Below are 12,535 nucleotides of genomic sequence, written 5' to 3' on the forward strand. Positions count from 1 at the left end.
ACAACTCCCGTCCTTCCCAGCTATCCGCCTGACTCTCAGCGGGATGGAAAGAGCTTTCCCAGCAGCCATGTCTTCCAGGCTACCAATCTCCTCAGATGTCCTTCGACTTCTAATCTTCTCGCTCAGGAATGGCTGCTTTAATCCACTGGATAACCCCAACATGGAGGTGCTGTGTCTATGCTTTCTTCGGCTTTCTTCGTTGTTCAGAATTCTCGGTTCCTTCTCCATCCAGCGTTCTAGCGCTTGGCTTGCGATGCTCTGACCTATCCCAGCTTCCCGGTAATCACTTTATCCTCCTCCTGAGGTCCTCCAAGGCAGATCAACTCCATAGAGGTCACTTCATCCAGCTATCAAAGATTCATTCCTCTCTCTGCCCCAGCTCTGCTTTAACCAGGTATCTTCTAACCAAGAGCTGTCTTCCCTCAGATCCTCTGTTCTCAGACCACTCAGGTTCTATTATCTCTAGTCACTGGTTCTCTTCCCACCTCTCCTCCCTCCTGACAAGAGACGAATTTCCTTCTCTGTCCTATTCTCCTCATTCATTCCGGATCGGAACTGCCACCTCAGCTGCATGAGCAGGGGTTAATAAACACACAATTAAATCCCTGGGACATTGGTCTTCTGCCGTAGAGACCTATATAAGGATGACTTCTTCCGACATTACAGCTGCCCAACAATCCTTGGTTGGCATGCCCGAAGCGGGGCACCCTCTCCGCCAGGTCCACCAGAGGTTTCCTCCTGCTAGGGGGAGTTTTTCCTCTTGTAGCGTGGACAGCCTCCAATCCATAGCCTGTCCCTACTAACCTCTCCATGTTCTTTTTGTTTTCCAGTTCACGTTTATGTGTGTGGCATGCGGTTCTTTCCTGTCTCACGGGTGTGGTTCTGCGGGGAGCCGGGAGTCCATTTTTTGGGGGGAAAGTGAGTCTCACACCCTTGGACGGGCCTGGCTGCACCGCCCAAGTTCCTTGTAGGTCAGAGGGGACCTACACAGCTTTCACAGCTTGGGCGCTTTAGCCTCAGCGAGGTTCTAATCTATACTCCTTTCTCTTAACCCTCTCTCATTTTCCTCCAGGTCCCGTGGGCAACCAACGGGTGCCCACCCCTCACTTCGGGGCTCATGCCTGATGGAGGTCGATTCTACGGATGGGACCTGTCTAGATCTTTTTCCTTTCCAGGTCCAGGTACCTTTCTGTCCCCCCGGGGTAGCCGGGTTTCCCTACCGCCAGGCAAGCTGCTGGGACGGGTCCTCCACCGAGGGTTTGTCACCCAAGTCCCACAAGCACTCCATTCCCCTTCTGCCTTTGCACTTGTTCCGTGAACATTTTTTCAATCCGTGATTCAAATTGTAACAGATGCTAATGTGTAATTTAACATTTACTACTAATTTGTGCAACAACCCCAGAATAAAACCATGTTTGGCTTCACGCCTAATCATTACAGAATTATCAGTACACGTCAATGACACATTTACGTTTCCTTAGGTGGTTTTTAAAAAAATTACATTTATGCATAATTATACTCAAAATGTTCAATTAGTGTAATGTGCACTCTCCTCCTCTGAAGGAATGCATTAATTGCTTCAATGCAGACAGGGTAACAATTAATAGAGAAAAGATTGTGGCACTCAAAAAATGATGCAGCATCCCTTTCTGCTGCTTTCCACAGTGTCTTTTTAATTCAAATATACCCTCTATTTTTCATGTAGTCTGTATATATAGGTGACTTTTAAATTCACCTTTCTCCTTAAAAACATAAAACTCACACACAAACAAATACAACAGTCAGCGATGTCACTGCTAGCACACTTAATTCATACACAAACATTCATTCAATCACGAAAATAATTTTAATAAAATATCCCCGGACCTACATATATCTTATTTTGTTGCAGATAAGCATTTTTCTTTCTCTCTCGCTGTAAAAAGTTTTCCATTAACAGAGTCACTTCAGCAAAAAGCTGCCTCTTCACGTCTCTTTTTTTTAACATATCATAAGGATCATACTCTGATCTGCAGACGCACATTTATTATGTCCTGCTTTAGTATTCAAACATTTCTGTCAGACAATCACATGCTCCCTGCACTTTCTTGAACTCCTCCACCAATACATCAACAATCCCTTTAATCCTTTCTAGTTCCTTCTCTTTTGCAACACAATCTGCTCTCAACTGAAACTGTGTTGTCGCATTCAGTGAGCTTTCTTGTACATTTCTCTTAATAGTCTCACTGTCAAGTGTAATTTTTCGTTCTTTCAAATCCTTTGCATTCTGCCTGCACATTTCCAACTTTGCCTTATACAGACTGCCCGCAAAGCACAAAACTCAAAAGCCAATATTTCCTTCTTCTTTTTCATGTGCAGATCAAATTCAAGCAATTCTGCCAGTTTCTTTTCTGACTCAGTTTCTTTAGCCAAATCTAACATGAATTCACAAAAATGACTGTGCTTTGCAATGTATTCCTCTAAGAAGTTCTCCATTTCTGCAACCCTGATCTAATGCAGAAATGTGTGCATGCGCATGCTTTTCAATCCAGAATGCAAAAAGTTTCAAACAATTCCTTACTGGGTTTTGCCTTGCTTGTACCAATGCACTCTGAATAGACAGAGCGTGTCCTTTCTCTCTGTCTTATCAGCTGGTCTGTGTATTTATGGCACACTTAATTAACACTTATGAATGTGCCTGAATTAGTCTTAGCTGGAATTTATTGTCTGATTATTCCTTATCAGTTCAATTTAATGTGAACCGTTAATTTAAAGGCTTATCTTAATGCTCCTTATCGTGACTTACAAACCGGGCAATAAAAAAACAAAGACAAAACACTAATGTTTTATTTCATAGCACTGAGGTGCACAATCTCCCATAAATCATACATACTTATATTTGTGATGTTAAAATACCCCTGTAAAACACTCCATTTGGTGATGATTTTATTACAAATAGCCTTGCAAAAATACTGTAATCTGTCGTATAAGCACCGTAATAAAATACTCATGTCTGGCACACACATGATTTCTTCTTAAAAATAATTCATCTTCTTCAGGTAAAGTTAATCAAAAATAGTTTATTCAGGAAAAATGCAAGCAGGAACAAAGCAAAGCAAAGGTGATATATCAGTGATCTCACATACAAGTCTCAGTTGATGGTATTCTGAGCTGGCATCAGTGTACATGTTATTTACTTCTGAGCCAAGCTGAGCTTTCATGGCATCAGAGAATTTTGTTTTTGTTCCTAAGCCGGCATGACACAGTGAAGTTAGTTTCTGAGCCACCACTGGTGTAGATTTTTGTTTCTGAGCTGAGCTGACCTGATCTGACCAAAGGAATTTCTTTGTACAGCACAGATATACAGCTAGCTTACGCTTGCCCAAATTTGGTGTTATTTCCCTAGCATGGTGTAAATGTACTATTTCTGTACCAGCATCCCAAAATAAGTCGATTCAGTCTTTTTGAAGTTTTGGAGGAGATGGATAATAGTGAAAGTGACGGCGAAAATGTTTATTTAACTTTCTGGGTTGGAGAGAGCTGATTCAGCGTCTGTGAAGCAACATTTGAAGATGGATTGGAGCCTCTTCCGGATTTGTAACTATAATGGATCCACACTACATTTATTATTATTACTATTATTATTATTATGATGATGATGATGATGATGATGATGATGCGTAATTTTCAATATGTATTTTTACTGTAAATGTTATTAGAAAATGCAATCATTTGACTCTCAAGGCGCACATAACATTTTTTTAACAATTTTTATTGCATAGTAAAGAGCAACACCATGTCTCATCTGTGCTGTGCTGCTGTATACGGTCCCTGATCTTTACGATGCAATACAAGTTGCAAGAAGTAATTATTTTTTCCTGGTGATCTTTATTATTTCCTTTTCGATGTTCATTGATTTAGATTATTGCATGGGAGTGTTTAGCAAACTTTTTTATATTTCCATGATTACAAGGAGTGATGTTACTCACCTAGAGACAGTGTAGGTTTCTTAGCCTTTCAAGATAAGCTGTCTGCCTGCTCCAACAATCACTTACTCAGTTCCTTTGTTTGCCACATGTCAATCAAAGTAAAGATGAAATGAACTGAGGAGTTTTCAGTCTGGCAGCCTGTTTTAGAGCAGCAAAGGTGTCTGCAATCTCATTATTATTATTATTATTATTATTATTATTATTATTATTATTATTATTATTATTAGTAGTAGTAGTATTATAGACATTTAGCAGACACCTTTATCCAATAATCAACACATGTTCACCTGTCATCAGTGCTTGAATGAGTTCAACCACTTTATTTTGAAAAAAAAAAAAAACTCTTTATTTTGTATTTTTTTATTTTAATTATTTTGCTTCTTGACATTTACATACTTTCAAGCACAACAAAAATACAGTCAGGTACTGAAAATTCAGAGCTACAAAAAAAATCTCAGTAGCAACATTCTCCTGCACAAACACACAGTTATGTGCCTGACAGTTGTGTCATATGAACTAAGAGTATTTGTCATGCATACTCATCATGGATACATTTCGGGCACGCCAAAGCTCTCCAAAAAGGCCACCTTTTGAATGAAATATTGTACAAATAAGAAAAAAAGAGGATTACAAAATCTAATTCATGTGGCAATTTATAGCATGTGAGGTGTCAGAAGGTAACCTCACTTTTATAATTTGCTCAAGAAACTAGTGTATGACTGGCCATAAAGGTTTATATAATATTCATTTTTGGAGAGGTTTGGAGAGGTTTGGGGACCCTTGGGCCTAGCTTTATAAAAACTCATGTAGAATTTGATCCCTTTATTCAATCAGTTTTTATCCACTCCACAGTGGAGTGGTTGAACAAGAGAATTAATGTTCTTGACTGGCCAAGTCAAAGTCCTGACTTAAATCCAATTGACAATTGCAGTCCAAATTTCACCATCCTACTGTGCAAAGCTAGTAGAAACCTATCCAAAAAGATTTATAGCAGTTATTACTGCAAAGTTTCTTCTACCAAGTACTGACTTAAGGGGCTGAATACTTATGCAACCAGTAATTTTCATTTTGTACATTTTCTTTGCAAGTTTTGTTGACATTTAACCTCCTCCTCATATAACAGTGTTCAGTTTAACCACGACAGCTTTGAATAAAAAAAGTTTGTTTGAAAAACCGTGCACACATTACTTGTAATTCAAAAAAATGTGACATTATTGGTAGGGGATGTAGGTAAGTGAATACTTCTGCAAACCACTCTATATAGTTTTTGTTCAGAATGTTCTCACTCTTGCGAGATAAAGACGCTCTTTGCGTCTAGACAACCTATTGAGAATTACCTATGACAGAATGATAATTGCCTTGTAACACCCACATACAAACAAATACTAAATAGTGTTTATTAACTCAAAGCATAAATTGAAAGCAATAATAGTTTTCTTACATTCCACTTAAAACAAAACATAAATTTTACTTTAAGGTCTGCTTATTCTCGAGTTCATAATAGGATTAAAACACTACTCATTGAATACTTAATGGATGTGTGCTGCCTCTTCCAACAATATTTTCAACAATACAGGCACTCGAAGGCCCTCTTGCTGGCAAGGACAGGTCCAGGTTCCGGGGTCTGCCTTCCTCGCATTTGGTCTCCACTTCAGGATACGAAAGAAATGTCTTTGCAAAGAACAAGCGTCATTAACTATTTAGGTATTCCACTGAAACAACAATTTCTCTACCAATATATGCAATCTTCGTCCAGTTATATGGGATATATGGGAACTCCGGCACTGCTAGCTCAATAAATTGAATATACTTCAATTTATGTCGATTTCAAATGTTCATCCAACTCTTTCTTCGGTGGTCAATCAGGGCTAAGTTAGAGATTTGATTGCAAGTACTTTCAGGATTTTAGACGTCTTACACAGCGGACTCCCACATCAAGGCAGACACTAGAACAGTTATCTCGTATTAGAGTGTCCAAAAACAGTGTCTCTGTTCCAGCTGGTCGCAGGCTGGATCTCCAGATTGTCACAGTTCAGACTGGTTTGTGTATCAGAACCTTAGATTTCGTGTTGGGAGACCTGTTCGAGTGTCACGCTCATACTTTTGTAATGTTCTCTTACCCCTGTGACTGGATAGTTTGATTATTTTGGGTGGTGCCTGAGTGCCTGTGGAGTGTTTCTCATTGGTTGTTCTCATTTGCAACCCCTTGTTCTCCATTGGTCCACTATTCCGCCCCCTGTCGGCTGGATTTATGTGATGGACTGGATCCTGTCTTAGGTGTCAACAGAACTGTCTGGCTTGCTGCGCTGAAAGTCATTCTGCAATCGTGAAGATAAGCCATTTGTCCAGCAGTTAGTTTATGACTCTTTTTAAAAGCATTCTTTGTCAGACACAGATAATGGTTTAACATTTCCCTTCTGTGTATTTCGGTTCTGTTACTTTCACACACAGAATGATATTATGACCCACTCTGACGCTACAATTGTAAAGGTATACTTTATGTAAGGAGTGGGAATCACCAACCCGCTTAATTGTGTTAAACTGTATTACAGTATACTGCAGTTTGGATAGACCAACGTTGACTGAGAAATATGTCCGGGTTTGGTCTGTGGAAAAGGTGGCAACCCTACCCTGAATACTACTTCCTAAACATGAAAATGTTACACTATACTAAATGAACAGATCAAGTTTATTATGATAGCTTACAAAAAGCTTTCAATACAATCAGGATAATAAATAATCATTATTTACAAAATCTTATCTTGTTACTTGTTAAAAAACTGTACTGCTGTACTACTTGCAAATGTTGTGAAATGGAAGTACAACCCGTGGCATCAAAGCTATGGTGTCTTCATTACAAGCTGCATCAGAAGCATGTCTTGGGTTTGATTCCCACACAGGGTTTATATTGCAAACTAAAAAAAAAAAAAAAAAAAAAAATGTAATTTTTTATGTAGAAAAAATGTGGTTGATACAAACATACATACTTTTGCACACATAACTTTAACATGCATATATATTGTGGATAGTCTCTATTGTATGTGTTTGTAATACAGGCTGACAGAAAACTGGGCTCTGTGGAGCTCAGTTTTAAAGTGCCCCACGGACTGTGGACTTGTTTTAAAAAATGGGACCCTGCATCCAAGAATAAAAATACACAGCACAGGTGGCTTTACATTTATTTGTTATTAGTTGTGTTGGTTTAGTTAAATATGGATATTGGGCCAGTCAGCTGCACAGTGGGTCTGGCTGCACTTCAGTTCATGCTACCAGCAGAGGGCACGTTTGTAACCTGAAGAGAGGACAAGAAGATCAGTACTGAACGAAAGACTGTAAGCTTGGAAAAGGTGGAGTCCAAGCATACCAGCATACTTTCCTGATTCCACAGGAACCTGTCTTCTACCCTTTAGGAAAATATACTTACTAACCAACAGAGTTACCGTTCCAAACCTGCAAAGGAATACAACTATAGTTACTGAACCTATTCCAAAGGGATTACAACTAACCTACAATGCTCATACTCACCTGGAGGGCACCGTGACCAGTAGAACCTCTTCTGGGCCACCTGCAGTGATAACTGCAGCCTAAATAATGGACTATTCTTCATTGCGGTAAATTTACCGCACCTTACCACAGTGACGGTGTTGTGTATATAAACTGCCTATTTTTCACCTGTGCAGAGAATAGCGCCCACAGGGATAGAGAAGAAAAAGAAGAAAAGGTTTAGACAGAGCCCAGTGGGGCAGGTTTTCTTTTATTCTTTTTATTTTTGTTTCACTAAAAATTAATTCTTACCAGTTTATTATACTACTGTCACCAGATATCCTTTCTAACATAATCCCTTATTTTCAACAAAACATAACATAAACCCAAGTCTGTGATTTAACCTAATACATAAATCTGTGGAAACCAATTAACATTAATTTATTAACTATAATTTTACTTTTAAACACATTACATTATTTCACAGTTTGTTTACTACCCAGTTGGTTTATGTTGTCTTCACATTTTATTAATTTAGTTATCATTGAAACCATCACCACAACTGTTACGGGGATGGAGTGTGCATTCATTACAGCCACAGCCTCACAGCTGACCAATTTTTGCTCCGGAATGTACACCATCACTATTATATATATATATAATACGAATATAGTAGATAGAGAGAGAGAGAGAGAGAGAGAGAGAGAGAGAGAGAGAGAGAGAGAGAGAGACACACACACATACACACACACACACACACCCACACACACACACACACACACACATAATATATATATATATATATATATATATATATATCATATATATATATATATATATATATATATATATATATATATAGATGCCGGCACTACAGAGACGTTTCATTCCATTTAATCATACACAATGCTTCTTAGATGCTTCCACCGCCGAAGAGAAAAAACGGCAACCCCTGCTAAATAAAAGTGTATATCCCAAATGTTTGTCTCAATTATTCATACTTTATTTATTAAAACAAGGTAAGAACAGGTACGCTGACGTGTTTCAACATGTTGTCTTCATCAGAGTGTATTGAAAGCAGGACTCATTAGATCTATTAAATGTACTCGGTACTCATTGTCATTTAACACCATTAAACGATTACTAGAAATAGTAATCTAGCAATCAATGCATTCAATTCACATTCCAGATACTTGATAATCAGCTATATATTGTAGTGGCAGCATATCTGGTCTGCACCAGGAAGAAATGTAGACAGGACAGAATGCAGTTTAAAACAGTGAAAACTGCTACTTTTAATGAAGGTTTAGAACAGCAGGCAAATTGACGCTCTGATTTAGCTCAGCTAGACAGCTCTAGGACAGACTCCCACACAGCTACATAGAACACGACCCCGTGCTGCACACAGGCAGCTCCCAAATAATGATCACCCCCAGCCCTATTGGCTCAAACACAAACAGGGGTACATTTGCATACATACGGTCCAATTGCTCAGACCCTCGGTCCCACGCAAACAGCTGGTTGCCGGAATTGAACACAAATCACAGTGCAGCCAACACAGACCCAATATACATACAGCTGCACTGCGCACGTGACACCCCAGGCAGCATGCTTGCACTGCCTACACACAAAACTTGCTTCTACTCACAGAGTCACGCAGGGTGACACATACAAACAGTGGGGAAAACAGGACAACACACACACACACACACACACACACACACACACACACACAGAGCAATACACTATGTGAACTGGTTGTGTTCAATTGTTTGGTGTGGTAGGCAATCTGACAGCTTGAGAGAGCACACATCCATCACAAATACATATATATATATATATATATATATATATATATATATATATATATATATATAGGGCACTCACACACACACACACACACATATATACTGAAGCAAAAATATAAATGCAACATGCAACAATTTCAAAGATTTTACTGAGTTACAGTTCATATAAGGAAATTGAAATAAATTCATTGGGCTCTAATCTATGGATTTCACGTGACTGGGAATACATATATGCATCTGTTGGTCGCAGATACCTTAAAAAAAAAAAGGTAGGGGCATGGATCAGAAAACCAGTCAGTATCTGGTGTGACCACCATTTGCCTCATGCAGCGCGACACATCTCCTTCGCATAGTGTTGATCAGGCTGTTGATTGTGGCCTGTGGAATGTAGTCCCACTCCTCTTCAATGGCTGTGCGAAGTTGCTGGATATTGGCGGGAACTGGAACAGTCCTGGGCTGGTGTGGTTACACGTGGTCTGCGGTTGTGAGGCCGGCTGGACGTACAGCCATATTCTCTGAAACGACATTGGAGGTGGCTTATGGTAGAGAAATGAACATTCAATTCTCTGGCAACAGCTCTGGTGGACATTCCTGCAGTCAGCATGCCAATTGCATGCTCCCTCAAAACTTGAGACATCTGTGGCATTGTGTTTTGTGACAAAACTGCACATTTTAGAGTGGCCTTCTATTGTCCCCAGCACAAGGTGCACCTGTGTAATGATATTGCTGTTTAATCAGCTTCTTGATATGCCACACCTGTCAGGTGGATGGATTATCTTGTCAAAGGAGAAATGCTCACTAACAGGGATGTAAACAAATTTGTGCAAAAAATTTGAGAGAAATAAGCTTTTTGTGCATATGGAAAATTTCTGGGATCTTTTATTTCAGCTCATGAAACATGGAACACTTTACATGTTGAGTTTCTATTTTTGTTATATATATATATATATATATATATATATATATATATATATATATTATATATATATATATATATATATATATATAGTTCTGGAAAAAATTGAGACCACTGCAAAATTATCAGTTTCTCTGGTTTTACTATTTATAGGTATGTGTTTGGGTAAAATGAACATTTTTGTTTTATTCTATAAACTACTTACAACATTTCTCCCAAATTCCAAATAAAAAATATTGTTATTTAGAGCATTTATTTGCAGAAATAATCAAAATAACAAAAAAGATGCAGTGTTGTCAGACCTTGAATAATGCAAAGAAAATAAGTTCATATTCATTTTTAAACAACACAATACTAATGTTTTAACTTAGGAAGAGTTCAGAAATCAATATTTGGTGGAATAAACCTGATTTTCAAGCACAGCTTTCATGCATCTTGGCATGCTCTCCGCCAGTCTTTCACAATGATGTTGGGTAACTTTATGCCACTTCTGGCGCAAAAATTCAAGCAGCTTGGCTTTGTTTGATGGCTTGTGACCATCCATCTTCCTCTTGATCACATTCCAGAGGTTTTCAATGGGGTTCAGGTCTGGAGATTGGGCTGGCCATGACAGGGTCTTGATCTGGTGGTCCTCCATCCACACCTTGATTGACCTGGCTGGTCAGAGCAGAAGAAAGCAAGTTTTCTTCCAGGACAACCTTGTACTTCGCTTGATTCAAGCCAAAGCTGCCCGATTCCAGCCTTGCTGAAGCATCCCCAGATCATCACCGATCCTCCACCACATTTCACAGTGGGTGCGAGACATTGTGGCTTGTAGGCCTCTCCAGGTCTCCGTCTAACCATTAGACGACCAGGTGTTGGGAAAAGCTGAAAATTGGACTCATCTGGGGGTGCGTCAGCAAGGCTGGAATCGGGCAGATTTGTTTTTGTGAGGGACGCATGAATCAAGCCAGGTACAAGGTTGTCCTGGAAGAAAACTCTGCTCCTGCCGATGGAGGTGGCAGAGGTGTGTAGTCTCCTGGCGACAGAGGTGGGAGCGACGTGTAGTCTTCTGGCGGTGGAGGTGGGAGTGGCGTGTAGTCTACCCTTATTACAGGGGAGTGGTGCGGCTCTCCTTCACTTGCAGGGGACTGGTGTGGCTCTCCCTCACTTGCAGGGGAAGGTGATGGAGGCAGAGGAAGCACCTGCTCCTCTCCTCCAGGTGGTGATGGTAGGGGAAGTGATACAAGTAGGCACTCACCCTCTGCTGGTGGAAGTGGGAACAGCTCCGTCTTGGGCTTTCGGTCCCCACAGTCCCCCCATCTGGGCTGTGGACTCTTGTGGTCACCCCGTCTGGGCGCTGGAGACCTTGCTACCTGGGCTGCTATTCTATTTACAGCTGCCTCCAGGTAGCAGAGGATCAACTCCACCCCTTCCTCCAGGGAGTTTGGGGTGTGTACCCTCTCGTATGCCTCCCATCGCTCCCTGTCCATCAGCCACAGGACCCGGATGGCTATGGGCATGGACTGGGCCTCCAGCCCAGCATTGTCCTGGATCCAGTCCCTCAACCTGACGGCATCTTCTGAATTTTTTATTTATTTATTTATTTATTTTGTTTGTTTTGTTTTGTTTTTAAACAAGAAACTGCCGTTCCTGTTCTGGTCTGCATCTAGGAGGCCCTGGTAATCCCACGATGACACCACGTGTCACAAAGACGGCTGGAGTGGGGGACGTCAGACCAGAAACAGGAACCAGGAAATAAACAAAGAGAGGTGGAGTTTGGTGGAGCTGAGCAAATGGTCTTGCTCAGCGTTTAATATTAAACAGACAGACAGAAAATAAAAGGTTGCAAGACAAACAAAACACAGAACACGGCACTGGTAGCCAAAACAAAGAGATGAAACAAAACGGACTAACACTAAACAAACACTGTGAGCTTCTCTTTGAACTATTACTATTATTATTATTACAATTGTTATTACCTCCGTCTCCAATCCCCTTCTCCACTCACCAAACACACAAACCCTGAGTGAGTGAAAACATGCAGCATTTATGCAGCTGTACCGAGACTCGATTGTTAATCAATCATTCCATTGGAGTCGCGGTACAACTGCACGTGAATTAATAAAGTGCAATTCCCTGTGCTCACATATTATTACTTTTTACTTGCACGTGAAGTGCTGTGCAATCCTTGTGCCTAAATACAAATATACAATTTAAACACTTGTGTTACACAGACCCGTTTATATCCCGTGTACCATTGACTATACACCAACATTAACACACAACATACAACACAAATTATACACAGGGTCGGGCACTTTGCCAATATCTATATCTATCTATCTATCTATCTATCTATCTATCTATCTATATATATA

The sequence above is a fragment of the Polyodon spathula genome, chromosome 5, assembly GCF_017654505.1.
Source record: "Polyodon spathula isolate WHYD16114869_AA chromosome 5, ASM1765450v1, whole genome shotgun sequence".
Lineage (NCBI taxonomy): Eukaryota > Metazoa > Chordata > Actinopteri > Acipenseriformes > Polyodontidae > Polyodon > Polyodon spathula.